Here is a 19,446-nt window from a genome sequence, read left to right on the forward strand (position 1 = left end):
TAACAAGTTCAAACGCTAAATAAATGCACACAGGAATATATATATCTATATGTATGTGAATATATGAATAGATATCTGTTCCACACCAGATGTGTTTTATGGACGTCTCTTATCAGATCATGGTTTAGCCATGAAACACCCATTGTTCCTCAGACAGACAAGTTTAGAGAAACCAGTGTAGATAAATCCATGTCTCTAAACAATAATAAAAGTATAGTCTTCTCTATATATTCACTTTTAACACATTGAACTTGCTATGAACCCATCTTGGTTTTTTCCAGGTTCATGCTGATAACATGCTGTTAAAGGCAATGATCATCCATTTTGAATATAGTATCATCAGATACATTGTACACTTATGAAAATGCACAACAAATCCCCCTTCATTCCAAAAATGTTCCATAAAATGTGAATATATTTGGAATGTTAAAAAGGGCTTTTCATATATCTTCTCCGATGCGTAGACTTGGCTCATAGTGTTCCAACCAGAGCTTGGCTAAAGTTCTTTTGGAGAACCTTATCTAACGCATGACTTGGATGGTCAATAAACTCAACCATCCCATAGATCCTGCAAAACAGGATATAAGTTCGTTAAAGGTTTGTTTTGATTCTCCATCTCCACATGAATGTTTAATAGATTCCTTTTCAATGAACCAACTTCAAGTTCCAATATCTTGATGGAGATGGAATCGGCAACTGTCATACCGGTAGTAATAACAGTGCCCACTACGCCAAAGATTATGGCGGCTACGATTGCAAAAACATGAATCGCTTTGGTCTGTAAAAAACTGTTCTCTGGTTAGGGTTTTCCTTGCTTGCTCCAGGATCTGGGTAATCCGTTCTTGGGAATATCCGATGTGCATCTGGTACCAGGCTTGGATTTCCGATGACTGGATCTTGGATACGTTGAATTGCCTTTTGACGAAAATGCGTGGATTCAGGCTGATGTAGACCTTCTGGGATAATATCCTCTTGTTCGTCAAGATGAACCCCGCTGTATCTTGTAGCATGATCCCCGACGAAGGACCTGGCACAGCAAGCGGCTCAGCATGGAACTCCTTCCCCAAGATCAGGGTGACGTAGATAATGGCAATCATCTTTGATGACATCTTACGTCTATAAAATATTGTATGACACATATGAGTATATACATTTTTTTTTTTAACTTTATCCTGCAAGAAAAGAGTTACTAATACCATATACCTCTGATTGGCATAAGTTCTTTTCTTGGACAGAGTAAGTTCTGGTCTCAGAGGCGAGTTAGGAGACATTTTGTTACAGAGGAAACATACATCAGGATGGGTTAGTATGCGTTAAAGATGTAGAATAACAGATAACTTTTTTCCGTTCATACGATACCAATCCTTATTTCCGTCTTTAGCTGGAACCATAAAGTCTTTTCACCTCTTTTCATCCAACTCCTTCAATCTCTCGAAGTTGTGCACTAGGATGACAAACACGTAGCTGATTAATGTGCACCCATTTTTCAATAAACTCATCCCCCTTAGGGATTTTGATCTTGTAGACCACTGGAGATAACTGTTCAGTGATGACATAGGGACCTTTCCAGGAAGGTAGAAATTTTCTCTCCTTCACTTGATCCCGAGCGAAGTTATAGAGATACACCTGATCGGAAATTTGATACTCCTTCTGTGTAGTCTTCAGATCATAGTATGTCTTAGCACTCACTGCGGCTTTCTCTATATTCTTCTGGGCGAACGCAAAAGCATGCTGAAGGTGCTTGCGTAAACTTTCCACATACTGATGCGACGTTGTAGCATTGATCAAATTATGGTCTGTTGTCCTGTAAAGTAAATGCTGGGGTAACACCATCTTCCTTCCCGTGATCATCTCGAAGGGAGAAAGTTTAGTTGCTGCGCTTGTGGTGGCTCTGATGGCCATAAGCACCAAAGGCAACTTGACATCCCAGTCTTTACCAGATTCATTGATAAACTTTTTCAGGATGTTTACAATGGACTGGTTATAACGTTCTACTCCACCACTAGAAGCTGGTCGATAAGCTATGTGTAGCTTCCTCTTAATCCACAGGATTTCCCACATCTTTGTCATCACCTCACTGGTGAAGTGACTTCCACGATCGGATTCGATGCGCTGGGGAAGACCAAATCTAGAAAATACATGGTTAATGAGCAGAGATGCACATGCGCTTGAACTGCATGTTTTGCACGGCAAACATTCCACCCATTTGGTGAACAGACAAGTTACGGTTAACATATACTTGTTGCCTCTTGATGAGGTTGTTACTGGTCCAATAAAGTCAATTTGGATGTCTGACCATGGCATGGACATCCCCCTTTTCATCAATGGTGCCCGATGAGTGGGTCCTTGTGGCTGGAATTGAGGGCAGATTAGACAACCCTGACAATATGTTCGCACATCTTGCAGCATATGTGGCCAGTAAGCGTAGTCCCGTAGTAACTCGTATGTTATTTTCTCACCTCGATGACCAGCTGTTGGGGCATCATGTGCATGTTGTAACATCAGACCTCGGTATGCTGCAGGTACTATCCATTGCGTGATACCATTCTTAGAGGTTCTTATCAGCAGTTCATCCTGTAATGAGATTTGGGACTTACGTTTCATCAAAATTCGTAACTCCTCCTTACCCACACAGTCTTCTGTGGTTATGGGGAAGTTGTGTAGATCCTCAATGTGCTTATAAAAAGCACCAATAATTGGATCCCCCTTTTGGCTTGCAATGAGATCCTTACTAGGGGAATCTTGGCTCCACTGCGCCACATTGGCTTCAGCTCCCTTTTGGGCCTGACTCCTTGTCATAGCATCCACTTGGATAGTTCCCATGAGGTCATCAACGTCAAAGACTTCACCATCAATGGCTGCTTGCTTGGCAAGGGAATCCGCTAGGTCATTCCCCTCTTTATCCATGCCTGGATATTTTGAATGACCTCTTACCTTCTTCCAATAAATAGTAAGACTGTGGGTTGTAACCATCTCATCAATTTTACAAAACATCTTACCATGCTTTACTGGCTTGTTATTACTTCTCATCCAGTCGGACCTTTTCCATCCGGGAAAGTACTCCACAAAGCTGTTACGAATATAGTCAGAATCTGTGATGATTACAAATTCCTTAACATCATATTCGATAGCCATTTGTACGGCTTTGTACACAGCAGTAAGTTCTGCAACTTGGCTGCTTTTGGAACCAATCTTGTATCCAACGGATACATCCAGGAATGTATTATTCCATACGACTCCAATACCTGCAACCAATGTACGTTCGGATCCTTCATCGACATGGAAGGAACAGCCGTCTACGTACACACATGGTAACGATTTGCAATACTCCTCTTCATAAGATTTATATGGCGATGATGATTGTTCATCCAGGAAATCATTTTCCGTTGACTCACTTTTACGTTCTGTATGGGTACAGTCATGGAGTTCTGCTAATCCTTGAGCAACTGGGTTTTTATTATTTTGTTTGTACCTGATTTCCAATGGCCATCCCATTAAGGACATTGTCCAGGCGGTTATCCTGCTATTTGACAAGTTTCCATCTCTTATATGATCACTCTGCAAGTATTGCAGTGGCTGATGTGCGGTCTCCACAATGATCCTTTCGCCTTGGATAAAACTCCTAAAATATTGCAAAGCCCACACAGTTGACAATAATGCTTTCTCACAATCATTGAATTTTACCTCAACCGGTGACAAGGACTTGCTGGCATAGGTGATGATCTTGTTTCGGTTTTCCTGTTTTTGGAAAAGAACTGCACTTATCCTTTTATCAGTGAAACCTGTTTCCACGAAGAAAGGTTTTCCCCCTTCTGGGTAAGCAAGGCACGGAGCCTGGATAAGTTTGGCCTTGAGCTCGGTTACAGCTTGCTCATGACGCTCACTCCATTCCCATTTTACTCCTTTCTTTAGCAACTATAAAAGAGGTTTTGTAATTTCGGCATAATTATCTATGAACTTACGTGAGTAGTTCATCATGCCCAGGAATGATCTCAACTCTTTGAGATTTGTAGGAGATTTTGTCTTGGTCACTGCTTCCACCTTCTTTTTCTGTGGGTTAATTCCATCCGCAGTGACTTCATGACCTAGGAAATTAACCTTGGTCCGGCACCATTGAGCCTTTTGCAAAGAAAGTTTTACACCTGCTTTCCTCAGCTGGGTTAGTACATGCCTCAACTCCTGAATATGTTCCTCAAAAGTTGTACTTTTTATCAGGATGTCATCCACATAGGATAAGGTACCTCGTTCAGTGGCATCAGGCATTGCCTTATGCATGAACACTGCAAACTCATGGCCTGCATTTATGTACCCGAAGGGCAGTCGGGTCCACGCATACTGTCGTTTGCCAAATGTAAAGGCCACTTTGTACTGATCCCTTTCATCTATCTTAATCGTCCAATATCCTTGTGCACAGTCAAGGGCAGTGAAGATTTTGGATCCTTGTATTTGTGCCAAACACTGGTCAATGTATGGCACGGGCCATCCGGACATGTAAACACGTTTGTTTAACTGTCTTAGGTCCGAGCAGAGACGAAATTGACCGTTAGGTTTGAGGACTCCAAGTATCGGATGATTGAATGAACTGTGTACTGGACGGATGATACCCCTCTTCTCCAAGTTTTTGACGATTTCCGATAGTGACTCGTAAGCCGCCAGCGGAAGTCGGTATTGTTTTACAAAAACAGGGGGTGCATCGGGATCTGTCTGGATTCTTGTAACGTGTAGGTCTGTTTCCCCACAGTCATAAGAATCCTTGGCGAACATCTCCTGGAACTCTGCGAAGAGCTCCTTTAGCCGTTGACGCTTTGACTCATCGGAGCATGCGTCAGCCATGGAGATTTGTTCTTCCACCCGCTCCTGAAATTCTGGAAAAATCTCAGGCTGACTTAACTCGTAAGCTTCTTCAAGCTCACTAGTTAAATCGTTCTGGGTGTAGCATACCTTATCCTTTCCTGGCTGGTACGATTCATACTCTTTTTCATCGATCTCATGGTTGAAAACCAATGATGATTCTTCGATGTGGCATGTACCTTCTTCAGAGCTGAAAGGATAAACAGAGTGGATGTTAAATAACCCCTCAGGGATTGAGGAAAAATGTTGTTCCACTGTTTGTTCTTCTGTCAGGTATTCATCAGGAATTATTCCAATAACATCATTTTGGAATCCAAATGTGTAGTATTCCGAATCCATAGCCAAACCAATTACGGTGTCCTTTTGTAGGGATATGCTATGGGAAACCATGTTATGAATTACCATATGTAACGGATCCTGATGGATATTGATCAGGGGAGTAGGCTTTACCTTTAGGCCAAGTTGCTGTATTCTGTTGGATAAACAGATCAACGCGTCTGTGTTCTTCAGCTTCTGTCCCTTCTTTACTTTAATGGGTAGAAGAAACGGTTTGCATCCTTCAGGAATTTCAACTTTCTCAGCAACCATGATACTTACGGCATAGGGCATCTGTTGTCCCCATCGTAAGGCTTGTTCTATATTCTGGAATCCCTCTGGGTTTCCCGGCAATCTGGACCATAAGGTGTTATTCACCAGGTCAATCTGTACGGCAAATCGGTGCAGAAGGTCATTACCTATATACATTTGATACTGTGGTTCATTTATCACGATGAAAACGTGCTCCGTAGTTTTATTTCCTATGGAGATAGACAAAACGCATCTTGCAACCACATTATGACTTTGGGAATCTCCATCCAGATCATGAACCCATTGGTCCTGTGGAGAGAAACTTTTAATCATTTTAGGATTGGTGATCTGTTTCAAGAGTCCTAGGCTTATGTAACTTGCTTCGGATTTCAAATCCAACTTGGCAAATTTCACCCGGGCTATATTGTTTACCTGTACGAGAATCAATAAATTGTCATTGACCTTTTTAATCCGTACCATCGATTGAATGTGCCTTGTCAGGTCCATGACTTCGTGATTACCCCTTTCAAGAGAAATGGTTAATATATCATCATCCAGAGTTACCCTTTTGATTTTATCCCTCTGGATGGTAATGATGTGAGCGGCACCATTAACATCTTCCTCGGGCTTACCATTCTTCAGGATTGGGACCTCCGGTGTTTGATTGTTCCTGAAATGCACTTCAATAGAGCTAGGTTTCTCTTCAATCACATGACAACTGCATTGTGCTTGTGTGTTGCAAGAGTATTCATAGGCAATGGGTGCCTTCACCTGAGTCCATACTGCTTCATTAATGAAATCAATTATGGGACTCAATCTTTTTAATAAATCGATTCCTATGATCATCCGATCATATGGAAGATCCACAATCAATGTGGGATGTCTAATTGTTTTCTTGCCAATCTTAAATGTCAACCAGGATGTTCCTTTTACCTGTAAGGCATCTCCACCTACACTTATCAAAGATCCATCAAATGACCTTAATCGTGGCTTCTTTGATGTTAAATTCAAAACTTGTTGAAGATAAGTGCTAGATAAAATGGTGGCTTGTGATCCAGTGTCTATTAATCCTTTGATTGGTCCGATAAGTTCATTTTGGAGATATATATCCATAAAGTATCTGCCATCCACCTGGAACAAATCACAGAGAAAGTTAGGATGTTTACCCATCTGCTGTCTGAGAGGTTGACCTCTTTGCAGCTCCGTGACCTCTGCATTCCTGAGTCTCTCAGGACAAGCTGGAGGAGCAGCGTCAGCCCCCCCCCCCCCTTTGGGACAAGCTGTGTGACACCACAAGTCACAGCTGGCTCACGGCTAGATGCTGGAACGATGGGATTACACACTGGAACAGACATCTGGTCATATGAATTGACATCATTAGACTGCAAGACAAATGACATATTAGACATTTCCCCCCTGGCCCTAATTTCAGGGTCAGAGGTACTGCAAGGAAATATTGAATTATGAATCACATCAGATTCTACCACAATCAACTTAATATCCTTACAGTGGCCTGGGTTCTGACCCGGCCCAATTTGCTTTATGATGTTGAGCTGGGACCTGGAGTTGCCCCTAAAAAAGGCTCAGGCTGTTTTCCTGGAGATACCAATTTTCTCACAATGTCACTCAACTGGGCCACTTGTTCTGTCAGCTGATCAAACCTGTTTGGTCTGGGCACATTTTGGCTTTGTTGGGCACCCTGGTTATCGGTAGGTGACCTACTCCTGGGTGAATTTGAGGATTCCTGCCTGTCTTCCCTCTGTTGTCTGGGTCTATTATCCCAGCGCCTGTAACCCTGGTAATTCCTATAGTTATAGGGCCCGTATCCTTGGGGGCCCCTATTGTAATAGGGACGGTAATTAGACCTCCCATTACCTGAATTATTCCCCTCTGATCCATTAGTATTTTGGGGTTTGGTCTGTTTGGGCGGTCCTACCTGTTGTTGCTGGGCTTGTTGAGCAGGTCCTGTAGACTGAGGGAACCTTCGTGGCTGGCTTTCAAATCCCAAACTAGGGTTTACCTTAGTTTCAGCTACCTTTTGCTCTGGGGATTTTTTAAACCTTCTCTCCTCTATTGCATGGCACTCACTGATATTATACAGCGTGGTGGCAGCAGTCACCAACCAATCCAAGGGGGCATCAATATCCAGATCTCTGGCTAAGTTAAATTTGATCTGGGTTGGCATAGCGTCATAGAATAACTGTTTGAATTCTTCAGATTCCCATTTTGGGGATCTATATGCCAACCCATAGGCATTTTTGAGGACAGAGAGGAATTCACGGGGACTCTGATTGGGTCTACACGTAAGGCTATATATGTCCCGTTTTGCAGCAGTGGTGGTTCGGTATGGTCCGAATTCCAATTTAACCTCATGTAAAACACTTGGCCAATCTTGAATGCCTCTCTCCCCAAATGAGGTAAAGTAATGACGATACTTATCATCAAATGCCCATGGAAGGAATCTAATCCGGTCAGCATCAGAGTATAATTTTAAAGAATCCATAGTGGATTCATACAGTTCCAAGTGATTGGCTATCTGAGAAGAACCTTTCTTGGAAAATTTGGATACTGTAGTATTCAAAAACTTAATTATGCTGGAGGAGCTCTGATCCTTATCTGAATATTGGGAATTTTTATTCCTAGAAACCACCTCAGCATATGTTGGTCGCCTGTGATCCTGTGGCAAGGAATAAGTCACATGCTTCCCCACACCACTGTCAAACTCACATGCACTTTCACAACTTTCATGAGACTCATACGGCACAGGTGATTTAACCCTAACAACTCTTCTCAGGGGAACATGTGGAGAGGAACTTCTAGGGGCTTCCATGTTATTGGCATCTAGTAAGGCGGTTGCAGTTTGGAATGCCCGACTCAATTGGGTGAATGCCTCCCGTGTAATCATGCCAACACTTTCAGGTTGCTGAGTATCTTGGATGGGGTCTGCTTTAAGAGCATGTGATGGCATGTCTGGATAATGGGGAGTAAGACATGGAGGGTCAGGATATCCCACAGCGTTAGATGGATCCCTTTCAGCATTGACTATATTATGGGCTGATCCATCTGTCTGTTTAACTTTGGAATACTGGAGATATAAATCCTCTAAATCACTTTTTGCCTTTTGGTATGCATCATGGCTATGACTAAGGTTGTACTCTAAGTCTTTGATCTTCGCTTCTGCGGATTGTAGTTCTGATTCTATCTTGAATATATTTTTTTTTGTAGCCATTATAGACTCATACCTATCTTTGGAAAGGGTACTGACCGCCAACAATGCATACAAAACAGGTGGAAATGCACATAAGAGGTGTTGGTCCCTCTTGGTATTGTCATTTGCCAAATCCATATATGTCAGGTATCTATCAACCATGCCACCTAACTTCCATATATCTCCACGTTCTTCATAGGCTCTTGCCTGCAGCTCATTAGTCCATTCATCTATATTTTTTATCTAACTTCAAACGGGAATAAACATATTTGATAACCTTAGGGATTATCTTTCCTGGGTCAGGTGGACTATCTGCTAAAACCTGGCCATTACCTGGGTCGCTGCCTGTTACACTCATGATTTTGATCAATAATCAATAACAACAACAATTTGACTTGCCAATAAGGATTAAGGGATATTTTCACTAATTGCACAAATTGGTTATAGAAATATCTCAATCATTCTCGCTGGGGCCTCCAAAATATGTTGGGTATTTATTTCATATAAGATATAAAATCATAAAAATTATGATTTCATATTTTTATGAAAAATAAAAAATTAAAAATTTAATTGGCGGACATATAAACGCCAGTTCTTTTATTGATGAGATCTAAAGTTAATTTGTGCAGATAATGAAACAGGGTACAATTAATTATATAAAATATAATTTATTACAAATAAATACATGCATTAAAAATGGCATACAAATGAATACAAGGATAATATCAAAATTGACCACAAGATGATGCTCCGCCGTTTACGCCGGGCTCACTTAATTTAGTACACCAAGTACAATATAATGTTATTCAAATTATTACCGATTAGTATACCGATTATTAAAATATTATAATGTAACAACAAAAACAATAGAAATGAATCTGTGGAAAATTCCTTATGCTCAAAGAATATGGCAGTAAGAGACACCTTATAAATAAGCCCGTTGGCCTAACTACGGATAATAATATCCGATCAGAGATTCCACTCTGATATCAATATTACAGGAATTCTAATGATGTGCACGTTCATTAAAATTTCCCATAAAATTATTGTTTTAACACTATTGACCCACTAATAATGGGGTCTCAACTATATGCCAATTGGAGCGATTTATAATTACTGCAAATGAAATTGATTATACATTACCCCTGGCTTTGGGATAAAGAGCTTTTAGAATGGACCCAGCTTTCCAAGATTTAGATATGTCCCGTCCTATGGTACGTTCCTGACGTGTGAAGTGATGCTGATGAATGAATCTTTGTAAAGTGTTCCTTTGTGAAGTCCTTGTGAAGTTTTTCTTTTTGTGAGGTTTGTGAAGTGTCCTGATCTTCCAAAACTGGATCAGATATCCCAATCCTTATCTATGCCCATCCCCTCTTGGATTAGGGATTACCAATTAGATAAGGTGGGTGTGACGTATGTTAAACATGGGGATGATGTCATTTAATTGACATTCCTTAGAAACTTCTGCCCATCTACCACTTGATGGCACTGTTGTATCATATAACAATTTTAAATATTTTAAGAATTAACACATGTATATTGTTTTATTACCACTTAAACTTTGACCTTTCCCACCTTAAATCAATTAGGAGGGACTTTTTCTGACACTTTGCTCAGACTGACTGGCGGTATCAGAAGTTTCCCTAATCCCTGAATTTATGGGGCAGAAAGGAGTATAATGTTTTCCTAGATTGTGTATCTTAACTGTCTCAGCGATTGAGTGATGATGTTTGAAATAACATCAGCTCCTCTAAAATAAACCCTATTTAAGAAAATTCAACTTAACATTCTCTATATCCACTAGAATATATCCTCTCAGTGAGATACAGATATATAAAGATACATTAATAATATTTGGTTATAATACATCAATATCACATAGTATATATGAATCATTAACAAGTTCAAACGCTAAATAAATGCACACAGGAATATATATATCTATATGTATGTGAATATATGAATAGATATCTGTTCCACACCAGATGTGTTTTATGGACGTCTCTTATCAGATCATGGTTTAGCCATGAAACACCCATTGTTCCTCAGACAGACAAGTTTAGAGAAACCAGTGTAGATAAATCCATGTCTCTAAACAATAATAAAAGTATAGTCTTCTCTATATATTCACTTTTAACACATTGAACTTGCTATGAACCCATCTTGGTTTTTTCCAGGTTCATGCTGATCACATGCTGTTAAAGGCAATGATCATCCATTTTGAATATAGTATCATCAGATACATTGTACACTTATGAAAATGCACAACACTACGGCTGACCTCCGGACACCCCGGCCCAACCTTATCCGGGTGGGATCTGTGAAAAGCCTTCACCAGTCGGCTGGCACTAACATCCAGAGCCGGAACCCACATCCTTTCCTCAGGGCCGTATCCCCTCCAGTGTACCAGGTACTGAAGGGAACCCCGAAGAACTCGAGTCAAGAACCCTGGAGATCTCGAACTCTAAATTTCCGTCAACTAGAACCGGAGGAGGAGGCAATGGCGATGGTTCCACCGGTTTCACATATTTTTTCAGTAAAGACCTGTGGAACACATCATGGATCCTCCAAGTCTGCGGAAGATCCAGCCGAAACGCTATTGGATTGACCACCGCAGATATTTTGTACGGTCCAATAAATCTTGGACCCAGTTTCCAAGATGGTACTCTCAGTTTAATATTTTTAGTAGACAACCACACCAGATCACCCACACACAGGTCTGGACCAGTCATACGTCTCTTGTCAGCCATTCGCTTATACCTCTCACCCATCTTCTCCAAATTCACTTGGATCCTCCGCCAGATAGAAGACAAGGCAGAAAAAAATCTCTCCTCCTCTGGCATCCCAGAGGAACTAGTCCCAGAAAAGGTACCAAACTGAGGATGAAAACCGTATGCGCCAAAAAATGGCGAGTTACCCAGGGACTCCTGCCTACGGTTATTCAAATCAAGCTCTGCTAGGGACAAGAATGAGGACCAGTCCTCCTGATTTTTAGCCACAAAGCACCTCAAGTAGGTCTCCAGGTTTTGATTAGTACACTCTGTCTGCCCATTCGACTGCGGATGAAAAGCCGAAGAGAACGAAAGTTGAATACCAAGCCGAGAGCAGAACGCCCTCCAAAACCTGGAGACAAACTGTGTGCCCCTATCAGAAACCACATCCGAAGGAATGCCATGCAATTTCACGATATTATCCACAAAAATCTGCGCAAGTGTCTTGGCATTGGGCAGACTAGCTAGTGATATAAAGTGAGCCATTTTACTAAAACGGTCAACAACCACCAAAATTACTGTCTTCCCGGAGAAACTCGGCAGATCCGTAATAAAGTCTATAGACAAGTGCGTCCAAGGACGAGACGGAATAGACAAAGGAAGAAGTGAACCAGCAGGTCGAGTATGAGCAACCTTTGACCGTGCAGAGGTTTCACAAGCTGCCACGTAATTCTCAACGCTCTTACGTAACCCGGGCCACCAGAACCTCCGGGACACAAGATCAAAGGTGGACTTACCACTAGGATGTCCAGCAAGGACAGTATCGTGATGTTCCTTGAATACCTTGTATCGCAGTCCGTCAGGAACAAACAACCTCCCTGGGGGACAAGAACCAGGAGCCCCCTACTGGGCTCCCAACACCTCCATCTCCAATTCAGGGTACAGAGCGGAGACCACCACCCCATCAGCCAAAATCGAAGCAGGATCCTCTGAATTACATCCCCCAGGAAAACTGCGAGACAACGCATCTGCCTTAACGTTTTTAACCCCCGGGCGAAAAGTAACCACAAAATTGAACCTGGTAAAAAACAGTGACCATCTGGCCTGTCTAGGGTTCAGACGCTTGGCAGATTGTAGGTAAGCCAAATTCTTATGATCCGTATATACTGTAACGGGGTGAGACGCCTCCTCCAACCAGTGACGCCATTCCTCAAAGGCCAATTTGATAGCCAGCAATTCTCTATCTCCTACATCATAATTCCTCTCGGCGACCGAGAGCTTCTTGGGAAAAAAAGCACACGGAACCCATTTGCCAGGAGATGAACCCTGCGACAGCACTGCTCCAACCCTCACCTCTGATGCATCCACCTCCACCACGAATGGCAGAGACACATCGGGCTGCACCAGAATGGGAGCAGACGCAAAACATTCCTAAATAGTCGAAAAGGCCTGCTATGCATCATCCGACCAGACAGAGACATCGGCGCCCTTCTTAGTCATATCGGTCAGAGGTCTTACATTCATAGAATAGTTCGAAATAAATTTTTTATAATAATTAGTAAACCCCAAAAACCGCATCAAAGCTTTCTGATTCCAGAACCGCCCGGACCTTTTTGAGGTCCATACGAAAACCAGAGTCAGAAAGCAGATTTCCCAGAAATGGAAGCTCCTGCACAGAAAACACACATTTCTCCAATTTGGCATATAATTTATTCTCCTGAATAATCGTCAAAACCTGTCTCACGTGATCCTGATGGGTCTTCAGATCAGGAGAGTAAATTAAAATGTCATCCAAGTAAACTACCATGAACCTCCCCACAAAATGATGGAAAATGTCATTGACGAATCGCTGAAATACCGTTCGTTAACCCAAATACCGTTGGCGCGTACCGTTGAAATACCGTTGGCGCGTTCGTTAACCCAAAAGGCATAACCAGGTTCTCGAAATGACCCTCATGCGTGTTGAAGGCCGTTTTCCACTCATCCCCTTCCTTGATTCTGATCAGATTGGAGAACACCTTGGCTCCAACAATCTGATCAAAAAGATCGGAGATCAAAGGAAGGGGATATGGATCACGGACCGTAATACGGTTCAATTCCCGGAAATCCAAGCAAGGTCTCAGCGATCCATCCTTTTTCTTTACAAAGAATAAACCCACTGCCACTGGAGACTTAGATAGCCTAATATGACCTTTTGCCAAACTCTCGGCAATATACTTCCGCATGACCTCTCTTTCAGGTTGAGAAAGATTGTAAAGCCGAGACTTTGGCAACTTAGCCCCTGGGATGAGATTAACTGGACAATCATAGTCCCGATGAGGGGACAATTCCTGAGCCTCACCCTCCGAAAAGACATCCGCAAAATCTGAGAGATACAGAGGTAGAGCCGTAGTAGACACTCCAGAGATAGAGGTGCCAAGACAATTATCCAAACAAAACTCACTCCAACCAATGATCTGTCTTGCTTGCCAATCTATAATTGGGTTATGTTTTGTCAACCACGGTAACCCTAAGACTATAGGAGCGGGCAAGTCCTTCATGACAAAACAAGACATAATCTCAACATGTGAATCACCCACCCTTAACAGAATACCATGAGTAATATGAGTGAGACTCCTTTGAGAAAGAGAGGAAGAATCAATTGCAAAAACCGTAATCTCTCTTTCTAAAGTGCAAGTATTTAGACCCAGATTTTGAAGAAAAAGAAAATCAATAAGGTTTACCCCAGCACCACAGTCAATGAATACTTCAACAAAAAAATTTCTTGAGTCTAGCGCCACCATAGCTGGAAGGAGAAAGCGAGTACTACAGGGAGCTTGCATACCTGCTTGCTCCACCACTCTATTCACACTACCAAGAGTGTTTTCTTTTTCTCTTTAAGTAAACCTCTTTGTGATTCTTTCTCATCAACTTGCGGTTCAACAAAAGGACAAGAAAAAATAAAATGACCACTTTTTCCACAGTAATAACATAGTTTATGCAACCTCCTAAAGTCTCTACTACCAGAATGGAAAGATACCTGACCCAGCTGCATGGGTTCCTCCCCTACCCCAGAGTTACATATAATATCGGGGAACAGGTGAGACAAAACCACTCACAGGAGGGATCCCTTGCGCGGAGGGAGCTTTACACCTCTCTCTAATACATCTATCTAACTGTACTGCCAAAGACATTGCATTCTCCTAAGTATCCGGGTACTCATGAAAGGCAAGGGCATCTTTCAATCTCTCGGATAACCCCTGACAAAACTGACTACGTAACGCGGGGTCATTCCACTCTGACTCGGTAGCCCATCTCCTAAACTCAACGCAGTAAGCCTCTGCAGTATGTTCACCTTGTAATAAATTGCGCAATTTAGATTCCACCATCGAGACCCTATCTGGATCATCATATATTAATCCCAAGGCTTTAAAAAATTCTTCCACCGACCGGAGGGCCAGAGAACCGGGCGGCAGAGAAAAGGCCAAGGATTGCGCGTCCCCTTTAAGCAGAGAAATGATTATACCAACCCTCTGACTCTCATCACCAGATGAAGATGGACACAGCCGAAAATACAACTTGCATGATTCTTTAACCTGCTCAGGACCGCCGAACGCAGGATTGCGTCCTGGCGGCGGCAGGTTTATTCCTCCTGGACGCGCCGATGCGTCCTCTCGCGAGACGCGAGATTTCGAGCATAGCCGTCCCGCGCATGCGCAGTGCGGGCCGGGAACAGTTAGAGGAGAAGTTCGTCACCAGCTTGCCAGCCAATGATCATCGCTGGCAGGTTGGTGACTTTTAAAAAATCTAATCCGAAGCCATTTAACACATTATATTTATAAATATAAAGTGTTAAATGGCTTCTGTGCTCTCTGCTGGTTCCTTTTTGTCGGTTGGTTCCAGCAGAGAGCACACATCACTGTAAGTACACAAAACACTATACATTTAGCCCCGTGTTGCTAGACCACAGGTTGCGCAGGATCCGCTTCAAGGGCAGCAGAGTGGGGTTGGCGCTGTCGGATTACGTGGTGAAGCATACACCAGCAGCACAGCTTATCCTGGACCTAGTACCAGCACTGCCGTAGAACATGGTGAAGTGGCGAGCACCAGAAAGGCAGTTGAAGCTGGTATGGTGGCACGTGCATTAGTTCCCCCGTCGCAACCACCGCACAGACAGGCCCGTAGAGCCCCTAGAGTCCCTGAGGTGCTGGCAAACCCTGATTGGCAGCCCCCAACTTCAGCCGCACCAGTAGTTCCCCCTTTCACCGCCCAGTCTGGAGTTCGGGTTCAGACAGATCGGATCGGCACTGGGGTTTTTTGAGCTGTATGCCACTCAATTTATAGCCGCCAACCCGGGAAGCTTTTATGCCCAGTCTTTCCGGTGGAAACCCGTCCAAGTTTCCGAATTTAAAACTTTTCTGGGCCCTTCTCCTCAACATGGGCCTGACAAAAAAGCATGAATTGCGGTCATATTGGTCCACGAACCCAATTCATCACATGCCCATGTTCTCTGCTGCCATGTCCAGGACACGATTTGAGACCATCCTGTGTCTCCTGCACTTTAGTGACAACAGCACCTCTCCTCCCAGAGGCCACCCAGCTTTTGACCGTCTCCACATAGACCACTTTAACACCAAATTTGCAGATTTGTATACCCCTGAGCAAAACATCTGCATAGACGAGTCCCTGATACATTTTACCGGGCGCCTTGGCTTCAAACAATACATCCCAAGCAAGCGTGCCCGGTATAGGGTCAAATTGTATAAGCTCTGTGAAAGGGCCACAGGCTATATGCACAAATTTCGGATCTATGAGGGTAAAGATCAGACCCTGGAGCCGGTCGGTTGCCCTGACTACCTGGGGAGCAGTGGGAAGACAGTCTGGGACTTGGTGTCACCCTTATTTGTCAAGGGGTACCATCTTTATGTGGACAATTTCTACACAAGTGTGCTCCTCTTCAGGCATTTGTTTTTTAGAACAGATTGGCTGCTGTGGCACCGCGCGACCTAGTCGCCGGGGCTTCCCCCAATGGCTCGTTACCACCCGTCTTGCAAGGGGGGAGAGGGCTGCCTTGTGTAACGAAGAACTGCTCGCGGTGAAATGGAGAGACAAGCGTGACGTTTACATGCTCTCCTCCATTCACGCAGACACGACAATCGAAATTGAACGAGCAACCAGTGTCATTGAAAAGCCCCTCTGTGTCCACAACTATAATTTGCTCATGGGAGGGGTGGACTTCAATGACCAGATGTTGGCTCCCTATTTACTTTCCCGCAGGACCAGACGCTGGTATAAGAAGGTGTCTGTATATTTAATTCAATTGGCTGTCTATAATAGTTTTGTTCTCTACAGTAAGGCTGGGAGAACAAGATCCTTCCTCAAATTTCAAGAAGAGATCATCGAGAACCTCCTGTATCCAGGAGGTTCCGTGGCCCCAACCACCAGTGTAGTGAGCCGTCTACACGAGCGACATTTCCTCAATGTCGTTGCTGGTACCTCAAACCAACCGCCACCCCGAAAAAAATGTCGTGTCTGTAGCAGGAGTGGAATAAGGCGTGACATCCATTTCTGTCCTGACTGCCCTGACCACCCTGCCCTATGCTTAGGTGAGTGTTTCCGGAAGTACCACACACAGGTAGACTTAGTATAGGGATTGCGTGACACAGGACAGGCACACAGGGGTCTTAGGGCCCTTTCACACAGAGCTGCTGCAAACCTCTCCTTTCACCTGGGACAAAGTGCATAATGTACTTCGCCACATCTCTGGGCGATTTGCGCTTTGCACATTGTCCCATGGGAAAGGAGAGGTTTGTCCTCTAAAGGTAAAAAAAATAAAAAATCACTGGTAAGCAAAAAAGTTAATGTTCTGTTCCAAAAGTTCAATAAAGTTTATAATAGTTAATGTTCTGTTCAAATGTTATATAAAGTTAATGTTAATAAATTTATTTCGTTGCGGCCTGTTTTTTTTTTTTGGTTTTGTTTTTTTACCTTCTAGGTGGACCAACTGATGAACCAGCTGCAGCACTGATGTGCATTCTGACAGAAGCATTGCGCTGCTGTCAGATTACACAAAAGTCGGTGTATGCGGCGCTGCAAGACGAGATTTCTCCTCTGCAATAAAAAATATACGTTTGCCGAGGCTTATGAGCTTTGGCAAACATTTTTTATAAAAAAAAAAAAAAATATCCCAGCAATGATTTATTCATCCACATCGATTGATGTGAATGGAGAAATCGGGTTTGCCAGGGCATATGGGCTGAGTGGGTTTGGATGTTGGGCGGAGCTTCTATGTCCTGGCAGACGCCTTTCCCCTCGTTTTTTTTTTTTTTTGCACATTTTTTGGCAGAGATTTTTTCATCCACATTGATCGATGCGAATGAAGAAATTTGTGCCGTTAATTTTTTCCTAATGCTGGCCATACATGTAATGATTGTGGAGACCCTCAAATGCCAGGGCAGTACAAACACCCCACAAATGACCCCATTTTGAAAAGAAGACACCCCAAGGTATTCGCCGAGGGGCATATTGAGTCCATGAAAGATTGAACTTTTTGTCCCAAGTTAGCGGAAAGGGAGACTTTGTGAGAAAAAAAGAATCTATTTCCGCTAACTTGTGCAAAAAAATAAAAATCTTCTATGAACTCGCCATGCCCCTCACGGAATACCTTGGGGTGTCTTATTTCCAAAATGGGGTCACATGTGGGGTATTTATACTGCCCTGGCATTTTAGGGGCCCTAAAGCGTGAGAAGAAGTCTGGAAATCCAAATGTCTAAAAATGCCCTCCTAAAAGGTGCTCTTTAGAATTTTGGCCCCTTTGCGCACCTAGGCTGCAAAAAAGTGTCACACATGTGGTATCGCCGTACTCAGGAGAAGTTGGGCAATGTGTTTTGGGGTGTCTTTTTACATATACCCATGCTGGGTGAGAGAAATATCTCTCTAAAATGACAACTTTGTATAAAAAAATTGAAAAAGTTGACTTTTACAGAGATATTTCTCTCTCCCAGCATGGGTATATGTAAAAAGACACCCAAAAACACATTGCCCTACTTCTCCTGAGTACGGCGATACCACATGTGTGACACTTTTTTGCAGCATAGGTGCACAAAGGGGCCCAAATTCCAAAGAGTATCTTTCCGATTTCACAGGGCATTTTTTACGCATTTGGATTCCAAACTACTTCTCACACTTTAGGTCCCCTAAAATGCCAGGGCAGTATAAATACCCAACAAGTGACCCCATTTTGGAAAGAAGACAACCCAAGGTATTTCGTGATGGGCATAGTGAGTTCATGGAAGTTTTTATTTTTTGTCACAAGTTAGTGGAAAATGAGACTTTGTAAGAAAAAAAAATATATATATCATTTTCCGCTAACTTGTGACAAAAAATAAAAACTTCCATGAACTCACTATGCCCATCAGCGAATACCTTGGGGTGTCTACTTTCCGAAATGGGGTCATTTGTGGGGAGTTTCTACTGTCTGGGCATTGTAGAACCTCAGGAAACATGACAGGTGCTCAGAAAGTCAGAGCTGCTTCAAAATGCGGAATTTCACATTTTTGTACCATAGTTTGTAAACGCTAGAACTTTTGCTCAAACCAATAAATATACACTTATTGCATTTTTTTTTATCAAAGACATGTAGAACAATAAATTTAGAGAAAAATTTTACAACTGAAAGTGAAAAATGTCATTTTTTTGCAAAGATTTCGGTCAATTTTGATTAATAACAAAAAAAAGTAAAAATGTCAGCAGCAATGAAATACCACCAAATGAAAGCTCTATTAGTGAGAAGAAAAGGAGGTAAAATTCATTTGGGTGGTAAGTTGTATGATCGAGCAATAAACCGTGAAAGTAGTGTAGTGCAGAATTGTAAAAAGTGGTCTGGTCATTAAGGGGGTTTAAGCTAGGGGAGCTGAGGTGGTTAAAGCTGATAAAGTCATCCACACCCCCTGCAAATCTATCAGGGAGAGTGACTTTAGGCTCCCCATAAATTTGACTTGCACCTGATGCCAGAGCATTCTGACACCGTGTGACCGAATTACGCAGATCCGCAACCTCTAGGGATAATCCCTGCATGCGATCAACTAGCGCATCAAATGACTCCATCTCAAAACCGCTGAGCAATGGCAG

The sequence above is a fragment of the Bufo bufo genome, chromosome 3 (assembly GCF_905171765.1).
Source record: "Bufo bufo chromosome 3, aBufBuf1.1, whole genome shotgun sequence".
NCBI classification, from domain to species: domain Eukaryota; kingdom Metazoa; phylum Chordata; class Amphibia; order Anura; family Bufonidae; genus Bufo; species Bufo bufo.